At 41.8% G+C, this 19,185-nt stretch overlaps 1 protein-coding gene across 2 annotated transcripts in view; it reads left to right on the forward strand.

Moving 5' to 3' along the window:
* Window positions 1–6,082: 6,082 nt before the first annotated feature.
* Window positions 6,083–19,185, forward strand: part of PAK6 (p21 (RAC1) activated kinase 6) — a 131,439-nt gene continuing 118,336 nt past the window's right edge. Inside the window, exons 1-2 of one of the 2 annotated variants that reach the window (XM_075193085.1) lie at window positions 6,083–6,423; window positions 12,825–12,884. The gene's annotated coding sequence lies outside the window, so the exon portion shown is untranslated. The remainder of the gene's footprint in view (window positions 6,424–12,824; window positions 12,885–19,185) is intronic. The other variant, XM_075193088.1, reaches the window with a different exon arrangement.

Genomic DNA, 19,185 nt, shown 5'->3' on the forward strand with positions numbered 1-19,185 from the left:
CTTAAGCCTATATACCAACGTACACCTTTAGAAACTTTTTGCAGACGCAAGTCCCTTCCTACTTGTTTAATATCTACTTTTTACAGTATCATGGTGGCATTTCGTCAACCTGCCAAAGATCGTTATGAGCTGAAGTGGGAAGAAGACCTTGGCGTTGAACTGGAGATAGAGGAATGGGCTAAGATCAGGTCACGAGTTGCTAAGAGCTCTATCTGTGTCCGTACCAAGGAGAACTCGTATAAGCTCTTATATAGATGGTATTTGGTCCCAACCCGCTTGAAAGCCATATATCCTGACTCCTCTAGTCAATGCTGGAGACTATGTGGGCAGGAAGGCTCATTCCAACATGTTTGGTGGTCCTGTCCGAGACTTGTGGAACTCTGGAGGAAAATTCACAATTTAATTAATAGTCACCGCAGTAAAACTCCCCCTGCCCCTCATATTCGCTATTGCATAGGCCTATACCGGATGTTAACAAATATACAATGGCGCTCATGGGCCATATATTTAATGCGGCTAAATGCGCAATAGCAGCAAATTGGAAACATCCAGAATCCCCATTGCTGCCTGAAATCCTCAATAGAATATGGCAGACATATAGCTGTGAACACATTACAACACATTACAAGCATTCTCAATGACCGTCCCAATAAATTTTGTGCGATTTGGGATCCTTGGCTCGACTCCTATGGTTCAGAACAACCAAGGCCTGATTAGAATGGAAACTATTGAATATAGAGTTAGAAGATGTTCAATATATGATATATACATGTAATACATCTAGATGCCAGGTCAGGTGCCCCTTTTCCTTTCCCCTCTTACCACACTAACATTTCTTCCTTTCCTCACCCTTTTCCCTTCCCCCCCCCCCCCCCCCCCCCGTTCCCTGCTTTCTCTCTTCTCTTTCCCTTTCTATGTTTTTACTTTGATTGACAAAGTTCACATTGGTCTTATCATTTGCAAGGTACTTGTTGTTTGATCAATGTAACTTAACCTTTACACTGTTTTGAAAACTGAAAAATCTCCTTAATAAAATGTTTAAAAAAAAAAAAAACAATACTAAATGATGCCAGCATATATAACTAGTGTTCCACACACTACAAGCACTCCTAGTTGTTGCAAATGCTACTTGTTGTCCTATATGCTCGCCATACAACTATGTATACACAGTGGGGGAGGGGAGGGAGTTGAAGGTGGCAAAAAGCCGATGGGGGTTGGAGGATTGGTTCCCCCCCCCCCCCGACCACTCTGAAACCCCCCTTGCGTGCGCCACTGATGTCATCCTCTTTACAAAGAGGATGGGGGTCTTCTGGGGTACAATCATCTTTAGGCATCTGGCTCCTTCCAGTCATCTTACTATTTTGCCATCTGTCAGGGATACCATCTGTTATATCTGGGCACCCTGCTGATATCGGCACCTAATTGAGAAGCAAAAGAAAGCAGGTATTTTGAATTCTTTCCTTTCTCCTACCCATTTGTCATTTTCTCCATCAGGTCCACTTGTAGAGTTGTTCTGATATTCCTCAGTTTTCCATTTCTTGATTCCTAAGGTGAGAAAAACAAAAATCTCTTCTGGGAATACTTCCCTTCTAAACATGATTAATTGTCCCCTCCTACCTAATATTTATTATTTTTTTTTACTACAGGTGTTACTACTACACTGTAATTTTCAAAAATTATATTTCACTACCATTTGCATGCTACGGACTGAACTCTAAAGCATTTCAACCACTAGTTGTCATTCAGGGATTTCAAACTGCCATATATTTCTACATTAACCAAAATGTCTCTATACCTGGGTAATGTTTGACTTTTTTAATAAAATTTATTTATAATATCATCCCCTTTCTCCTTGTCAATGATCTGGGTATCAACTGGGTAGGAGAAGTCTAGTGGTGCGTGTCTTGGTAACCTGTGAAACAAAGATACATGCGTATACATAATACATATTTAGTTTTTGTCAAAACATGTCATCTCACCTAATCTTATCTTCGCATGCACACTGTTTGCTGTCACTAGTAAATTAAATGGGCAATTCACCAAAGTCCCTGTGTGGAAACTTTTAAATCATCTTTAAAGTGTCAATTTTGAATTACAATTGTAACTTTTAGAGTTGTTAACTTTTCTGCTAGGGTATAGACATGATTTCAGTATTTAACATCTAATGGGGTCATTACATTAATTTTGTGGAGTCTTAAGATCCTAACCTTACACTTTAAATAGGTTTTACAGGGATCTCAAGAAACTAGGAATCTTACTCCTGAGTTGCCTCCTCTATAGGCTTTAACCATCCCACCCATTCTCTTACTGCTAAATTATTGCTCCGATATAACATATCTCCTCCCTGTAATGCACACTTCACATCACATACATCACATTAACCTCAGCATTGAAGGGGCGGTGTTGGGGGAAAGGCAGCACTATCTCTGCTGTTCACCAACTCCGATGCCTGGGTGTCATACTTGACTCCTCCCTCCCCTTCATACCTCCCATTCAATCTCTTGGCCAATCCTGTCGCTTTCAACTCTGCAACATTGCTCATATCAGACCCTTCCTCTTCCAGGATTCCACCAACCCTCTTATCCACTCACTGATCATTTCTTGTCTTGACTACTGCAACCTTCTCCTTACTGGCCTCCCCCACTCCCAACTCGCTCCTCTATACTTAATGCTGCAGCTAGATTTATCTTCCTCTCTTGCCTTTCCACATCTGCCTCCCCTCTTTGCCAAACCTTACACTGGCTCCCCTTCCAATACAGAAACCTCTTTCAGTGGCTTTAAGCCTGTTAGTTGCACCCACCTTAATGGGCACAAGGGCGCTAAATATACCTCTTACCCATCCAGGCTATCAGTAGCTGTGTTGAGAGTTGTAGTGTTATTTATTTACTCTATTGTACTGTTATTGTACGTTATACCATGTACTTTCTTGTTGTTTGCTCTCTGCACGACGCTGTAGACCACATATGAAGCAAGTAATAATATTAATGATAATAATAATAATTATAAAAAGCAGGCCAATTGCTTCAGTGCACGCACACTGTCCCGACATCTAAAATTTGGGAGGTTTGTGTTCTCTACAGGCCATGCATCCAGTGCTTGTGACAACATGTTCACTTTGAGTTTCAGCAGTGTTCAAAAGTCATAAACAAATTGAAACAAACGAATTTGCTTTCTCCATTAAACGATCAGACCATCTATATGCTAGTATGTCTTATTCCAACATTAGGCGTGTGACATATGCAATCACTCTTACTTGAATTGTGTGAAAGGGCATGTCTGTGGGTGGGACGGACCTGTTTTTAATTATTTCTTAAGAAATCCAGAACTGGTGTCTGGCATTATAAAAATAGAGGTTATCTCAGCTATTATGTAATTCTGCATTTTACCCTGCCTTTCAATCATCATCATCATCATTTATTTATATAGCGCCACTAATTCCGCAGCGCTGTACAGAGAACTCATTCACATCAGTCCCTGCCCCATTGGAGCTTACAGTCTAAATTCCCTACTATAGACACACACTCAGACACAGACAGACAGACAGAGAGGGAGACAGACGTCAAATCGCTGGAACAGGGTAAGAGCCTCCTGGATAAACTGGGTATTCTCCCCAAGCCGTCAGTCCCTTAGGCCACCCCTTCCCAGACCCAGCGCCCGGCGCTCCCTCAGCCTGATTGGTCCCGGTCTTCGAGACGACGTCCCCGGGAAGCAGATCCTCCCTGATTTGTTTATTTTTGCTCGATTGGTTCTATCTGTGTCTGTTTTTGTTATCTTTCTATTTTGACTCTCCCCCTTTTTTTTAGGTGGACTCTCATCGTCGGTTGGTATCTGTTACCACCCTACACTCAAGTAGACAGAGACTAGGGTAAATTTTTTTGATTGCAGCCAATTAACCTATCGGTATGTTTTCAATGTCCCTAGATTGCAATTCTGGAACTCTTTAATATCCCCTATGTTTTTCAAGCATTGGGATTTTGCGTGATTTGTATATCAGAAAGGAATAGTATAAACAAAAGTTACAGGGAAACTGAATGAGTCCTAAGAGATTGAAAATGCATAAGAAACCCTGCTTCAATTAAAGACGGTCTGTGGCAAGGAATTATTCTTTTGTAGTTCAGTTGTTTATCAAAAACTACCTATGTGTCATGCAAGTAATTTATTCAACAATCACTTACTTTGTACAACCTTTCTACTCAGATCAATTTCCAGTTCCCCTATCAAAATAAAAAATGGCATCTGCCACTGTAACAAGCGCAATAACCTAACGGAGAATCACTCCTAATATACTGCATCAAAATATATACACCATGTATTAGACCTGCTTTTTCACTTAGCCAGACACTAAACAGAAAACCGCCAGTGTAGTGTTTTGTGCAAAATGTACAACTGCTTCTTAGTTTTATAGGGCTTGATTCATTAAAGAACGTAAATGCCGATACATGGCGAATTTTGTGTAAAATTGCTCAGAAAAGGACTATACACAAGAACATCCACTTCATCTTAGAAAGCACAGCCTATGATTTCATGGAGGGCAGGGGCGTATGCATGTAGTAAATGTACAGTAAGGACATGCCAAGGTTGAGCACACTCGCATACGTCTGAATCAGGCTGGGGGCATCTCTCAGGTAGGTGATTTTCAGTTGTATCACTTGCACCAATTACAGGGCAGGTGTAAGTGCCAAGTGATAGTGATGGTTGTCACACATGTGTGCTAGAACATGTGTTTGCAATCAAGAACAACTGTACAAATGCATTTTATGTACAGTAGTAATAACATCCTGATAAATATATTTCATGTAAATAAAAAAAATATTTTTCATTAATGACTATATTTTTAACAGATGTTAAGGTATTTAATATTTTTTAATCTGTGCATTCTGATGGGATTTATTATATAAATATGTATTGTGCAGTCGGTTGTGTGCAAGTGCCGTATAGGCAGAACGTGCTTACACCTGTATTCAACTGGAAATGTTTCTTGAGATCCTCTTCTAGTTGAACATAGGCGCATCTGCTTTTATTTTCCACCAATTTTTTAAAAATGGAAATTACGTTCACTTTGCGTTCCTTAATGATTCAGACCCATAGGGACATATTTATTAAACTGCAGGTTTAAAAAAGTGGAGATGTTGCCTACAGTAACCAATCAGATTCTAGCTATCGCTTTGTAGAATGTACGAAATAGATGCTAACTAGAAACTGATTCGTTGCTATAGGCAACAGCTCCACTTTTTCAAACCCGCAGTTTAGTAAATATACCCTATATTGTCTTGACTTAAAAATTTCCCAAACACCCTCTCCGGTTACCATGTTTACAAAATATACCCTGATACATCTGTGTACGATACACCTGTCAAACCGTAACGCAGGTGCCTTAGAGCGAGCTCAGGGGGACAGAAACCTCCCATGGAGCAGAATATATATAAGAAATTTATGTATCTGCCAGTGGTTACTATAGAAACAGCCTTGAAACTGTGTCAAGTGAATTTTTTGGTAATGTAATCATAGGTTTAAATATAGATAGTGACTCTTCGCTTCCAATGTTAGTTATAAAAATAGTCACTATTTAACACAATATTGAATATTTTTGCCACCACATTTTCAGTATGCGGAAATGTGTATATAACAGATGGTGAATACAGCCAACATGTATCTATCTCTGCATAAATAATACATGATGGCTGAAAATATTTGGGATGTTACAATGATAAGTGAGAAATACTGGATGCCACATTTGGTTGAAATGCATCACCGTTCAGCATGACATAAGTCAAACACATACCGTTCTAAGACTACTGAAGTAATGTGACTGAATAGAACACTGGTCATCACGGGTTAACCCTTCAAATGCGTGTGGGATTTACCGACACACTTAGAATAATGGCTCTATAGGCCCCCTCCCCACCGTAGGGAGTGAGTGAGTTAAGTGAAGGCTGAACGCTTCTATTCCTGTCTGAGTTGTGAATTTTCAGGGTCTCATTCATGGCAATGACATCAGCTGCCTCCCCATGGCAACTAGAGGCTGTAGTAAAATTCCCAGGCAACGTTTGAGTCAGACGGTGCCAAAAAAGAACAGGTTGGCATTAAAGGAGGGGTTTTATGTATACAGCGAAAGGCGCTCCTCTGGAGTGGACGGACAGAAGCATTGGTCTTATATTCTTTTAGGGCGACATAGATGTTATTTCTTATCAGAAGCTGTGTCTACTTTGTATTTTAATGGAGGGAAGGTGTTGACCTTCGCTTCTCGCTGACTGTCTAGAGAGAAGTAACTCTGCAGGTGTTCTGGCTGAGAATGAGGAACCATCTCCGGGTGTCACTCCTGTGCTCTATTTTCAGAGCAGTTCCTTGTGTTATGGGAATGGCGATTCTACACCGACTATAGTGGATCCAGCACTTAATAGATTGCAGTCTCCTGGGATACAGGTACTGTGCACTGTATGTAATCGAATAGGCAGCTTTTTATTACGTTTTGACGATTTTTTTTTTTATATTAAATAAAGATCAAAGTAGCCTATCACACCTGGGAGGAAAAGCACGATACACAAATATACAGCTATAGGCTTAGAGAAGGCATGCAATTACAATTGTAACCTACCTTACAGGAAGACTGCCAACTTTGGGCTTGTACTCCCAGATTTGCAACTACTCCAGTTTGAGATATTTGATGTTACTTAATTGTACATAGCTGTTGTTTATGTTGGTGCCTTATAAACAGTAAGGGTCATTTTGATTTACAACAGCAAAAGTGGAAAACTGCAGCAAAAAGCTATTTTGTGATATCACATGCCTACTTTTCTGCCCTTACACCCAGTTTTACAGGGAACAGCATGGATGTACAGGCCAAGATGGTGGCGTCTAGATGAGATCAAAAGTTTGCAACAGCTTATGTGAGGATTGGGAGCGTTGCCTGCATTAGACACACGAGTGCTTGTAGTTTTGCACCACCATGAAATAAATGAGACTAAGTATTGCGGAATGAGCAGGGGCAGGTGGGGAATGGGCGCCTCTGCCCCCCGGGGCCAGCCCCTTAGCGGGCTACCTTGGGCTGGGTCATTGGGCTACCTGCATTTTTCTCCTTTAAAACGTATCTAATAGGCTGTTGAGCAAATTCTCACCCCCTGGTTAAAAATTGCCTGCCAGCCCCTGCGAATGAGAGAACAGATTGAAGAAAGAAAATTTACAGGAATGATTGGTAGTTCGCTGGAGGAAAGACAGTTTCCCCCTGCAAAACAACTTGATTTTTGGGTTGATTTGGTCTTGTCCAATGAATGAATACACTTTGTAACTTCCAATTGCACATTTCGAGATTCATGTCAGCCAATGTATTAAAAGCACACATGCCACGTGTAATAAACACAAGTGTAATAAACACAATCTCAATCCTAAACTGTACAGGATTTTAGGTGATGTATTGAAAAGTTTAAATGACTAAAGGAAGTGGTCCTAATGAGTGAGTAGGGTAAGCTTTGAAGTGATGTTTCAGTCTCTCCATCATGCACATTTTCTGGTGTAAACCCGCAAAATTAAGTACAGATTGGTTTTCCAATGGCAATTGCATGGTCCATGAAATGGACACACAACTTGAAATATCATCATCAGCTATTTATGTAGCGCCACTAATTCCGTAGAGCTGTACAGAGGACTCGCTCTCCCTGCCCCATTGGCGCTTACCGTATAAATTCCCTATCATACATACACCATACTTGTCAACATTGGCAGCAAGCTGTCTGGGAGAGGGCTGCTTAATGGGGGCTTGGCCACGAGATTTGCGTCAGTAGGCCGCGCCGCTGTAAAAAGCTGTCAACTTCGGCCTATCACAGCAGGGGGCGGGGCCAGGATAACAAGTTTAGCCCTGCCCCTGCACACTTCACCAAGGAACGGGGCATGATCGAGGAGGTTGCCCTGCTCTCTTGGGAGTCCAGGAGAGCTCCCAAAAATTCAGGAGTCTCCCGGACATTCAGGGAGAGTAGGCAACTATGACATACGCACAGAGAGACTAGGGTCAAATTGGTAGTAGCCAATTAACCTACTAGTCTGTTTTTGGAGTGTGGGAGGAAACCAAAGCACCTGGAGGAAACCCAGGCAAACAAGAGGAGGACATACAAACTCCACACAGATGGCCTCGGTCAGGAATTGAACTCATGACCAAAGTACTGTGAGGCAGAAGTGCTAAACACTAAGCCAACGTGTTGCCATAAATATGCTAGTGGGACAGGTTTGCACACATAAAGTAGCTTTGTGGGACTGCACTTTTGAGGGTTTATAACAGTGATGGCTAACCTGTGACACTCCAGGTGTTGTGAAACTACAAGCCCCAGCATGCTTTGCCAGTAGATAACTAGCTGGTAGAGCATGCTGGGACTTGTAGTTTCACGACACCTGGAGTGTCACAGGTTAGCCATCATTGGTTTATAATTTACCATTATAGAGTATTATTTACATTGCTAGGTTTTAAATCAAAGCACAAAAGGTCTATCCCTTTAAGTAGAGGAGTGATCCACGACTACATATAAAGTCACAATTTGGCCATGTGCATGACAAGGCCAAATACATCAATATTGAAATTTGGTTCATTAGTACCAATAGTAAGGAAAAAAAAAATTAGTTGGGCACAGACAAAACTCAACACAAGTGAGATAGTTTTCTTACTGCCACATATGCTCATTCACTATCTCCAGGTTGGTCTGGTTGTGGGATTTGAGAAATGAAGGTTGCCATTAATAGACGTTGATAACTGTGAATACACAAGTATACATTATACAATACAATATATATGATAAGCCTGTAATGGCTGATCCTAAGGAGTTGGTCAAAGTTTGACTTCTATAAAAATGTTAGATCCGTATATCAGCTTCCTGGAATTTGCAGAGTGGAGAGTAATATTGTAAAGCAGTAGAGAGTATTAGATATCATTGTTATACATCTGTCACCAGGGATATCATCATCCTCACCATTTATTTATATAGTGCCACTAATTCCACAGTGCTGTACAGAGAACCCACTCACATCAGTCCCTGCCCCAGTGGGGCTTACAGTCTTAATTCCCTAACATACACACACAGACACACTAGAGTCAATTTGTTAGCAGCCAATTAACCTGCCAGTATGTTTTTGGAGTGTGGGAGGAAACCGGAGCACCCGGAGGAAACCCATACAAACTCCTCACAGATAAGGTCATTGTTGGGAATTGAACTCATGACCCCAGTGCTGTAGGGCAGAAGTGCTAACCGCTACGCCACCGTGCTGCCCATTTCTCATTAAAATCTGTTGCTTAAGGGGAATGGAACATTTGGGCAGTTCCATCATCCCCCTCACCTCCAAACTACCTCTTATCCAACCCTGCACACATTAATCCCACAATATTAAAGACATTTTATTTATCAAGAATCTAACAACTTAATTTAACTTAATTTAAATTATGTATTTTATTTTACTGTGCTACCTCCTCTTTCTAATCTGTTTAGTGGGTAAATAATACAGAATTTGGCTCATACCCAAAAAGCTGGACTATAATCTATTTAACCTATTGCTATGATGATTAGGGCTATTAACACTTGGGGGTAAATTTATCAAACGGCAAGTTTGAAAAAGTAGAGATGTTGCCTATAGCAACCAATCAGATTCTAGCTGTCATTTTGTAGAATGTACTAAATAAATGATAACTAGATTCTGATTGGTTGCTATAGGCAACATCTCCACTTTTCAGACCTGCAGCTTGATAAATTTACCACTTGAGGTCTAAAGCAACATGTTGCTATTGAGGATAGGTGATTTGACAGCCGAATACCCAAGGGGGCACACATGTCTGATCTCATCCACCCATCAATAGCCCCAATCCGCGGAGGACTGTAAGGGCATACTTACCAACTTTACAATGTTGGTATCCGGGAGCCTGCGGGGGAGGTGGGCGTCATGGGGGGGCGGGCCTCCAAAATCCGTGTCATTTTGGACCCGCCCCCATGACGTCATGACGCAAAATGCGTCATTTGACAGAGGGGGCGGGGCTAAACGCCGCGATTCACCAGGAATCGCGGCGTTTGTGACCTAATTCTGCCCACTTCACTAGGAAGTGGGCAGATCCGGGATTTTGCCACACTCGCCCGGGAGTCCGGGAGACTCTCTCAAAATGCGGGAGTCTCCCGGACATTCCGGGAGAGTTGGCAAGTATGTGTAAGGGGAAAGCTGGAGAAGTTGATTGCCTGGACCAATAACTTCCTATTAGTCCACATGATCACCTCCCCCACCCCAGCCAAGTTCTGCACGGTGACCTTGTTTTAATCAGAGGCTCTGAGCTGTGCCAGGGGGGCCCAACAAGCCACTTCACCGGGTACAGGGTTTAATCTCGGCCCCCAGCAGCCCTGATAGCCAGGAGAACGTGCAAAGCTACAAAATACTATTTAACTAGCTAACATAATCTGGAAGTCACCTGGCTTCATCTTGTCGTTTTTAAAAAATATAAATAATGCAAATTAGATTTATAGAGAGGGGAATATTTGAATTATTGTTTTGTTGATTTAATTACATTAAGATGGAAAAAGACCCAAGTTTAACGTCAATATGTAAGGTGAATAGTATTTGACAGAATTATAATAATGTGTTTAATTAATGAAAGAAAGTAAACTCCAACGAAAGGAACAGTGTTTTTTTTTTCCAACATATTAAACTTTGTTTGATATGTTTTACTTGAGCTGATATACTGTCAGATCCAAAGCTTTATAATAAATACAATTTCAGAATAAAAGTCCCTTGAAATTTTTGCTGTCTCTATGAAAAACCTTGATGTTATCTTACAACTACTAAATACTTATGTATTTGATATACCATTGAATAGTGCTACCAGTAGTTTAGCCCTTTTGGCATTTGCTCAATTTAATTAATTAGTTTAGTAGCCTGGGTTTGGATAATAACTCTTCGGTAATATGTTTATTGTTCTATATCAATGTAGGAAAAGTTTGATATATTAAACACTGGGGCAGATTCAATTGACCAGGTTACTCTCGAAAGTAACGCGGCATAGTGCGCACTATTACTGTTACTACGGTAATAGTGCACACTATTACCTGTAGTACGGTAATTTCAACGCTGATTTTTGCACGCGGCTCAGGGAGCCACAAGCAGATATCTGGGTTAAAATGACCATATTAATGGTAATAGGGCACAGGCCACGTTACTTTTGAGAGTAACGCGGCAAATTGAATCTGCCTCACTGAAGGTAATTTACAAAGCACAAAATGGCTGCTAAGCAGTACAGTAGCATCTTTGTACCCACTATCTGCCTCAATTTCCACTGAAGCACAGAGCTTTTCAGAACAAGGTGTGTTTTGGGAGTAATAGCAATTTGGACAGGGAAAGAGTTGGTTCACAGTGCTGTCAGCTCCCATGAAAGAATCACTTGGCTGGGATAGCTATCAGAGACCCAACACGTCTGGCTAAGCCGCTTAGTACTGAGAGTACTGGTGGTGAGGTACGAGCTGAAGTCGAATATTGTACAAGGTAGAATAGTAAGAGGTGAAGCCAAAGTTGAAGGATTGGAGAAGATATAAGGACCAGATTTGTTCCTCCGTGTTGCACATTAGTAGAGAAGTATAACCGTTAAAAAATGTCCTGCTCTCTGCACATTGATCCACATTACTAGGTTGAAGAGGTTCACTTCCAACAGTACTGAGCAGACAACAAAATTTTGTTCCCTAAAAATAATGGTGACTTTCCTCTCTGACAGTCAGGCCAATGCCTTGTCTTCTCCCAAAACATGGGTCGTACTTCCTCCTCTCCAAAAATAACACCTGCTGTTATTATACGGCATGGCCACTGCCTCAAGCTTGCCACCTCCTATGTGGCTTCATGTAAGTCAGTGGTCTTGCAACTACTGAAGCAGTGATCAGTTTGTGAACTTAGGTACCGGCATGATTTTGTTGGTATACATCTTCATTACACAACCAAGTATGAGACCCTCTTAGGTTTGTAGTATTAAATCATCTAAATGATTATTTCCCTTCAGAATCCACTTAGACGCCTCAGTGGGGAAATTCTAGGATTAAGTCCATTAACCCCTCTTACCAACACTTATCAGTTCTGATACAGAGAAAAGTAATATGAAGTTTGAAAATTCACAATGTCCTTAACCTTCAGATGACATTAATTTATTGGCCTGTAGATAAACTCCTGCAACTTGCAATAAATGCATTGTTGCATTGCTACTGAATGAATACTAATGTATTAAGTCGCCATTGACAAGGGAAATAAATGAGTCAACTAAAAGAGAAAAACCTTTGTGATTCATTTATTCTGTTTTTTTTTTTAATATGGTGATGAAGCTCTTCTGTAATATACTTTATTTGGCTGCTCAGTTGAGCACCTGGGTGAAATGTCAGCCCCTCTTCCAACTTTTAAGCTGGAAGAGGAGCGTAACTGCAGCTCTATAGGGCTCACTCAGCATCTGCATTTGGCTGCCATAATACCACTGCATGGCTTCATCATAGAAGTCCCACAACTTTGTGTATGTTATAGATACACCCTTTTGTTTAGCCAGAAAAAGCAAATGACAAATGCATGCTGATTTTTTTTTTTTTTTTTTTATAGTTTGTGTCTACTTTTTTGTACATAAAAACATTTGACATGACATTTTATTATACACGTTATGAATGTACAATATATAATATATCTGTTTCATGACATTTTGGGAATTCACTTAATTTCATGACCGCTGTGGTTAAAAAGATACACTGTTATAAAATATGCTCAAGGATGTAAGAAGAGAGAGTAGATTTGTTGAATACAATAGATAATGCTCCCATATTGGTATTTAATTGTATATTTTGTTTCAGTTAAGGTGAAGGACATAGCAACATCCTATTGAGACAACCAGCTGCAGACATCTGACTCAGGTATTCACATAGATACAAACTCGTACAATGTCTTCTGTTCAACAGTGATACCCAACATATTTCTTAAAAGGAAAACACCACTTTCCTTTCCCTACTCCATGGCAAGAAAGAAAAGAAAAATTGTGTCCCACCTGGCCCCTATATAAGGCAGCTCCTCCTCTTCCTCAGTGTCTTTTCTTCCTGTCTCAGCAGTGTTAGGACAGGATAGTGTAGTGAGTGTTTGTTATTTTTGTTTGTTATGTTATTCGAGAGGGCTTACCTGAGGTTATGTCTTTTTCCTCTGGGCTGACTACAGGGCAGTTTTAGCTGGGCACGGGTATTCTCTTTGATTTAATCTTATGAGACTCCCGGGGTTATGCACAGGAAGTGCGCACATGGAGGACAATGCGCGCACGGAGGACAATGCGCACGCACAAGGACACGCACTATACGTTGCCAGCAGCGCTGATTCTTTGGCAGACTCGCCTGTGGAAAAAATCAGGTGATAAGTATGCTAAGACTCAATATGATGATGTCGAGAGCAGGCACCATATTAAGCAGCTGCAGCCCATTATCAATGAGGTTCAGTCTTTGCTTGGTGTTGGAAGCTGCAGGAGTTGGTAGCTATTGGAAAGTGCACTATGGACCAAGAATCCGCCCCAAAAAAGCTGAAGGACACCCCAAGGTAAGGCCTTAGTAAGGGGTCTTTTTTATTCCTAAGGATAGGTTACTTAGTTTCTTTTCTATATGTTTACAGTACCTCTGTGGAACTTGTGCAGGGAAAAAGGAAATGTAAAGTGAACAATCGTGTGTGTGTGTGTGCAGCCTGTGATGGCAGATTGCCGAAGGATTGTACTGACCCATTATGTGTATCATGCACCCTGGAAACTGTAGAGGAGCCTGTCCCCCCTGAACAATTCAGGCAGTTCTTTTCATGGATGGCTAAAGCAATGCAGGAGTTTCAGGCCCCAGGAGAGAGAGAGCTACAAGGGCCAGGGTCCCTACAATAGAAGATATGGAGGAAATAAGGCCAGGGCCGTCCTCCAAAACATTCAGCTCTACTCAGGAATGGGATTCGGACTCAGATAGTGAAGTTGGGGTGAAGGAGGAACCCAGAATGTTTAATTTGGATACTGTAAATATGATACTGAAGCATATTAACAAATCATTAGGTATTGAGAGCCAGCAGTGCCAATCAAACCGCAGGATGTATTGTTTGCAGAGCACCAAGTGAAGTCTAGAGTGTTCTATACGCATAAAGTAGTTAAAGATTTGATTACTAAAGAATGTCAGGCTCTAGACAAAAGTAATCCTAACATGGGGAGGCTAAATCGCATGTACTCTTCTGGATGAAGATATGCTGAAATGGTGTTCAGTGCCTAAAGTGGATTCAGTTATAGCTATATCCTCAAGGACCACTCTCCCGTGGGATGATGGGGGTCCATTGAAAGATGCTATGGATAGGAAAATGGAGACTTCCTTCAGGAAATTACATATCTCCTCAGGCATAACCCTAAAATCCTGGGTAGCCATGGCTTCGGTAGCTAGAGCCCTGAGACTATGGGCCAATACGCTATATACGGATATTGAGGATAAGATAGAGTGTATCATCTCAAATCCCTAGAGATTATGCAAACAAGTATTGCTTTGTTGTGTGTAGCTGCGTTGGATACGATTGTGTTTTCTTCCATGAGCATGGCTTCTGCAGTAGTAGCGAGAGGGGCGCTCTGGCTACGTCCATGGGCGGCAGATCACCAATCTAAAAGCCGTCTGACAACACTTCCATATGAAGGCAGTTTCCTGTTTGGCGAAAAACTGGACAACCTTATGCAGAGGTTAGCAAGTGGCAAAGCTAATTGGTTACCACAGAACAGAAAGGTGAGACGTTTCTTCTCTTATTCTCCAAAACAGCAATTTAAGGAAGCCCATACCTACAGGCCGGGAAGAAAATTTTCTAGACAACAGGATAGTATGGCAAGGCAGTCCTTTCGGCCCTTCAGACCAAGAAGGGGGAAGCAAGGCTAGCAAAGACCCCAATGACTATCTACGAATCCAGTCCCCACTAACTCAAGTGGGTGGCAGGATATCACGCTTTGCAAAACTTTGAATTCAGACCACACTAGACAAATGGGTGCAGGAGATAGTCACCAAGGAATATGCTATAGAATTCCATACGTACCCTATAGACAACAAATTCATTCAGTCAAGAAGTCCGTCGTCTTCCCTAGAACGGCAGGCATTGGAGGAAAGTCTCAGAGGCCTGGTGAGAACAAGAGCTATTGTATCAGTACCATCCGCACAAGAAAGAAAAGGGTTCTACTCCAAACTGTTCCTTGTCCAGAAACCATCAGGTGCCTTCAGGACAGTGCTAGATTTAAGGGCTCTCAACTGCTATGTGCGAGCAAATCATTTCAGGATGGAATCTGTCAACACAATTCTCAAAGCACTAGATACAGGAGATTTTCTAATGGCAATAGACTTAAAAGATGCATATTTCCATATTCCAATCACATCCCATCACCAACAGTTCCTAAGGATTTGCATTCTAGGGCGTCGCTTCCGGTTCACTTGTCTTCCGTTTGGCCTTTCCACGTCTCCAAGATCATTCACCAAGGTCCTTGTAGTGCTAATGGCGGCGCTCAGGGAAAGAGGAGTGACCTTGTGGCCTTATCTAGACGATATTCTAGTTTTGGCAAAATCAGAAGAAACAGCCTGGGAAACTACATCTCAAGTGATCCAGTTTCTGCAACAACACGGTTGGTTAGTCAATATAGAAAAAAAGCCAGTTGATACCATCACAACAGCTTGTATTTCTAGGAGTGCAAATAAATACACATACGGACAAAGTCTGCCTCTCTCAAGAAAGGGCCGCAAGATCCAGTTGTTAGCACACCTGATTCAAATCCAACCTCGTGTGTCAGCGAGAACATGTCTGCGCCTTCACTAGACTCCAAAATCAATCTCTCAAGGTCAGCCAGGCAGTCCATACATTGTGGCAGCTCCCAGACCTGAGAAAACAAGGTTTGACCCTTTCGGTACCAGACTGGTATATCCTTACCACAGCCGCCGGTGCACTAGGTTGGGGTGCTCACATGCAAGGTATGGTCACGCAGGGCACTTGGCGAGACGAAGAGAGAATTCTTCAGGGGAACGTCTTGGAGATGAGAGCAGTCTGGCGGGCGGTTCAGTACTTCCAGCCCTATCTACGAGACAAGCATCTATGAGTCTTCTCCGACAACAGGACTGTGGTTGCCTTCATAAACAAGCAAGGTGGTACCAAGAGCAGAACAATGTTGGCAGAAATAACCTCTCTAATGGAGTGGGCAGAGGCGAATCTGAGATCTCTCTCAGCCCTTCATGTAGCAGGCAAAGACAACGTAGTGGTGGATTACTTGAGCAGACACCAAGTTCACCCAGGGGAGTGGGAGCTGCACAAATAAGTCTTTCAGCTGGTACAATACAGATTTGGAACACCAAAAATAGACCTTATGGCCACAGGAAGCAATGCCAAGGTACCCCCCTTCTACTTTCGTCACAGCCCTAGGGATAGATGCCCTATCAATACAGTGGAACTTCAAACTGGGGTACGTATTTCCTCCCTTTCCACTCATCCCTCAGATACTCAGAAAAATAAGGAAAGAGAAAGTGGAAGTGATAGCGATCCTCCCGGCGTGGCCGAGGCGTCCCTGGTTCACTGTAGCACAGAGAATGTTTCTGGAACATCCATGGCCGTTACCGATCAGGCCAGACCTCATACATCAGGGTCCAGTTTTACATCCAAATCCAAACTCCCTGAGTTTGATGGCGTGGAGACTGAGAGGCAATTACTGAAATCCAAAGGGGTCTCAGATGAAGTAACAGACATTCTAATTCAGGCCAGGAAGAAAATCTCCACCATGATTTATTACAGAATCTGGAAAAAATGTATTTGTTGGGCAGGAGACATGGCGAAGGATCCCATGTCTGCCAGTGTACCCGTTGTGTTAGAATTTCGCAAAGGTGGTTTTGTTAAAGGACTAGCACCTGCTACGCTGAAGGTACAAGTATCGGCCCTTAGCATACTTCTTGATATCCAACTGGCATCTCAGAGTCTTATCTTTCAGTTTATTCAAGCACTTAAGAGGTTACGCCCAAGACGCAAACCATTCTTAGCCCCTTGGGACCTTAATGTTGTTTTGGATGCCTTAACAGCCGATCCGTTTGAACCGTTACAAGACATATCTCTTAGATGCCTTACTCTAAAGGTACTCTTTTTGGTGGCTATCACTTCGGCTCATCAAATAGGGGACATACATGATTTATGGTGTGAAGAACCCTTTCTGAATATCTATGAAGATAGAGTGGTTCTGAAGACTAATCTGGATTATTTACCCAAGGTGGTATCCTCATTCCACATCAATCAGGAGTTGATTCTGCCATCTCTCTGTCCTCATCCTGCTAATAGTGACGAAACACGTCTCCACACATTAGACCTAGTGAGGGCTATATCTACGTACATCATCAGAACAAAAAATCTGAGGAAGACAAAGCAACTATTTGTGCTTCCGGAAGGTCCTCGCAAAGGACAGGCCCTATTCAAACCCACATTGGCAAAGTGGATCAGAGAAATGATTGCACAGGCCTACAGGGGGAAAGGGCAGGAGGTACCTAGAATACTGAAAGCACATTCAACAAGGGTACGGTAGTGACCTCCTGGGCACATAGAACACATGCATCGGCAACTGACATCTGTAAGGCAGCCGGATGGTCGTCTGTGCACACTTTTTCTAGCCATTATCTTCTTGACGTTTCAGTCTCTAAAGAAACACAGTTTGGGAGAAAGATTCTCCAACAAGCACTATGAATAAATTTTCTGTTTGACTTTATTAAGGTGTTGGTTTTATTGCCCTCCCAATTATTGTACTGCTTTGGTATATCGCATTGTAAGGGCTGCCATGGAGTAGGGAAAGGAAAATTGAGAATTATATTCACCGTTAATTTAGTTTCCTTGAAATACTTCGGCTTGGGAAGTTACGAAAGACACTGAGGAAGAGGAGGAGCTGCCTTATATAGGGGCCAGGTGGGACAAAATTCTTCCTGTCTACTTTAGCTGATCATGGATTAACCCATTGTAAGGGTTGCCATGGAGTAATTCAAGGAAAGGAAATTAACGGTGAGTATAATTCTCAATTTTATTTAAATATTCCTTAATAGCTCAAGGTTAAGGCTTTTCATATATAGTAGTTAATTTAGCAAAATAGACCCAAATGGGTATCCCACCTCTGATAATCCAAAATTTTGGGGGAACGACCAAATGGGAAGGGACATGTTCGACTCCAATGAGGTAGGATAAGAGATAATTTGGTGAGTGGTCAGGTCTGGAAGTACGACCGAGAGCAAGGAAAGAGACGGCAGATACAGCTCGCCAAGTTTGCTCTTAGTTTGCATAGAGGGATAACATAAAACTATGGTTCACCTTTACATTCATCTGTATTAGGTAGAATTATGTACAGAAAATGTTCGTATCTCTTTAAATGCCTTTGAGCACTTTTTTCAAAATTTGGTTTAAGACTGTTGTTACCATTTGCAGCCTTGCAGGTCCTACACTGCTTCTGAATCTCAGCTGCACCAAATGGCTTCTGCACTGGCATCACAGGCAGCAGCTTCTTACCTGGTGGCAGGTTAGCAAACTAAGATGCAAAATCAGTACACTGCTCTCTATGATTGTGCATTGTCAGTATTCTTACTTCCTTCTAACCATAATATCATACTTGAAGGAAGTATTAAGTTACTGCAGAGCTGAGAAATCCCCTGATCATCTGCACATAATTGTAACCAAGTATAGGCTACTTTTTTATGAAATGATTGCTGAAATTATGTCATTATGTCACCATTCACGTGTTCCCAGTTTGGTTTCAGGTTCCAATTTAATATATTTTTTCACATAGAAAAATTACCCTTTTGCTTACTTGTAACACTGTTTTTATAGCCTGCATGAAGGTAGCACTAAAGACTTTGTGATCTGTGATGACTTTATAGGCAAATGTCTAACATGGCCCAACTGACAGGTTCATAGTTTAGTCAAATTGGAAGGTATGGATGGATCAGACCAATTGTCCAATATCCCCTGGCACCTTGATATATTAGGGATTATTCAGGACAGAGCACCATTGGTCCTGAATGATCCCAGAAGTGATGTGAAAGCTACAGGAAGAAGTGTTGCTGTTAGGATCATACATGTCTATCGGTACATGTATGGATTATCGTAGAGAGTGTAGTGACAGCAGAGGTGATGGCAAATGCTGTCATGTTTAGGAACTGGGATACCTGTTAATCTTGAGCC

Source organism: Mixophyes fleayi, chromosome 12, assembly GCF_038048845.1.
Source record: "Mixophyes fleayi isolate aMixFle1 chromosome 12, aMixFle1.hap1, whole genome shotgun sequence".
Lineage (NCBI taxonomy): Eukaryota > Metazoa > Chordata > Amphibia > Anura > Limnodynastidae > Mixophyes > Mixophyes fleayi.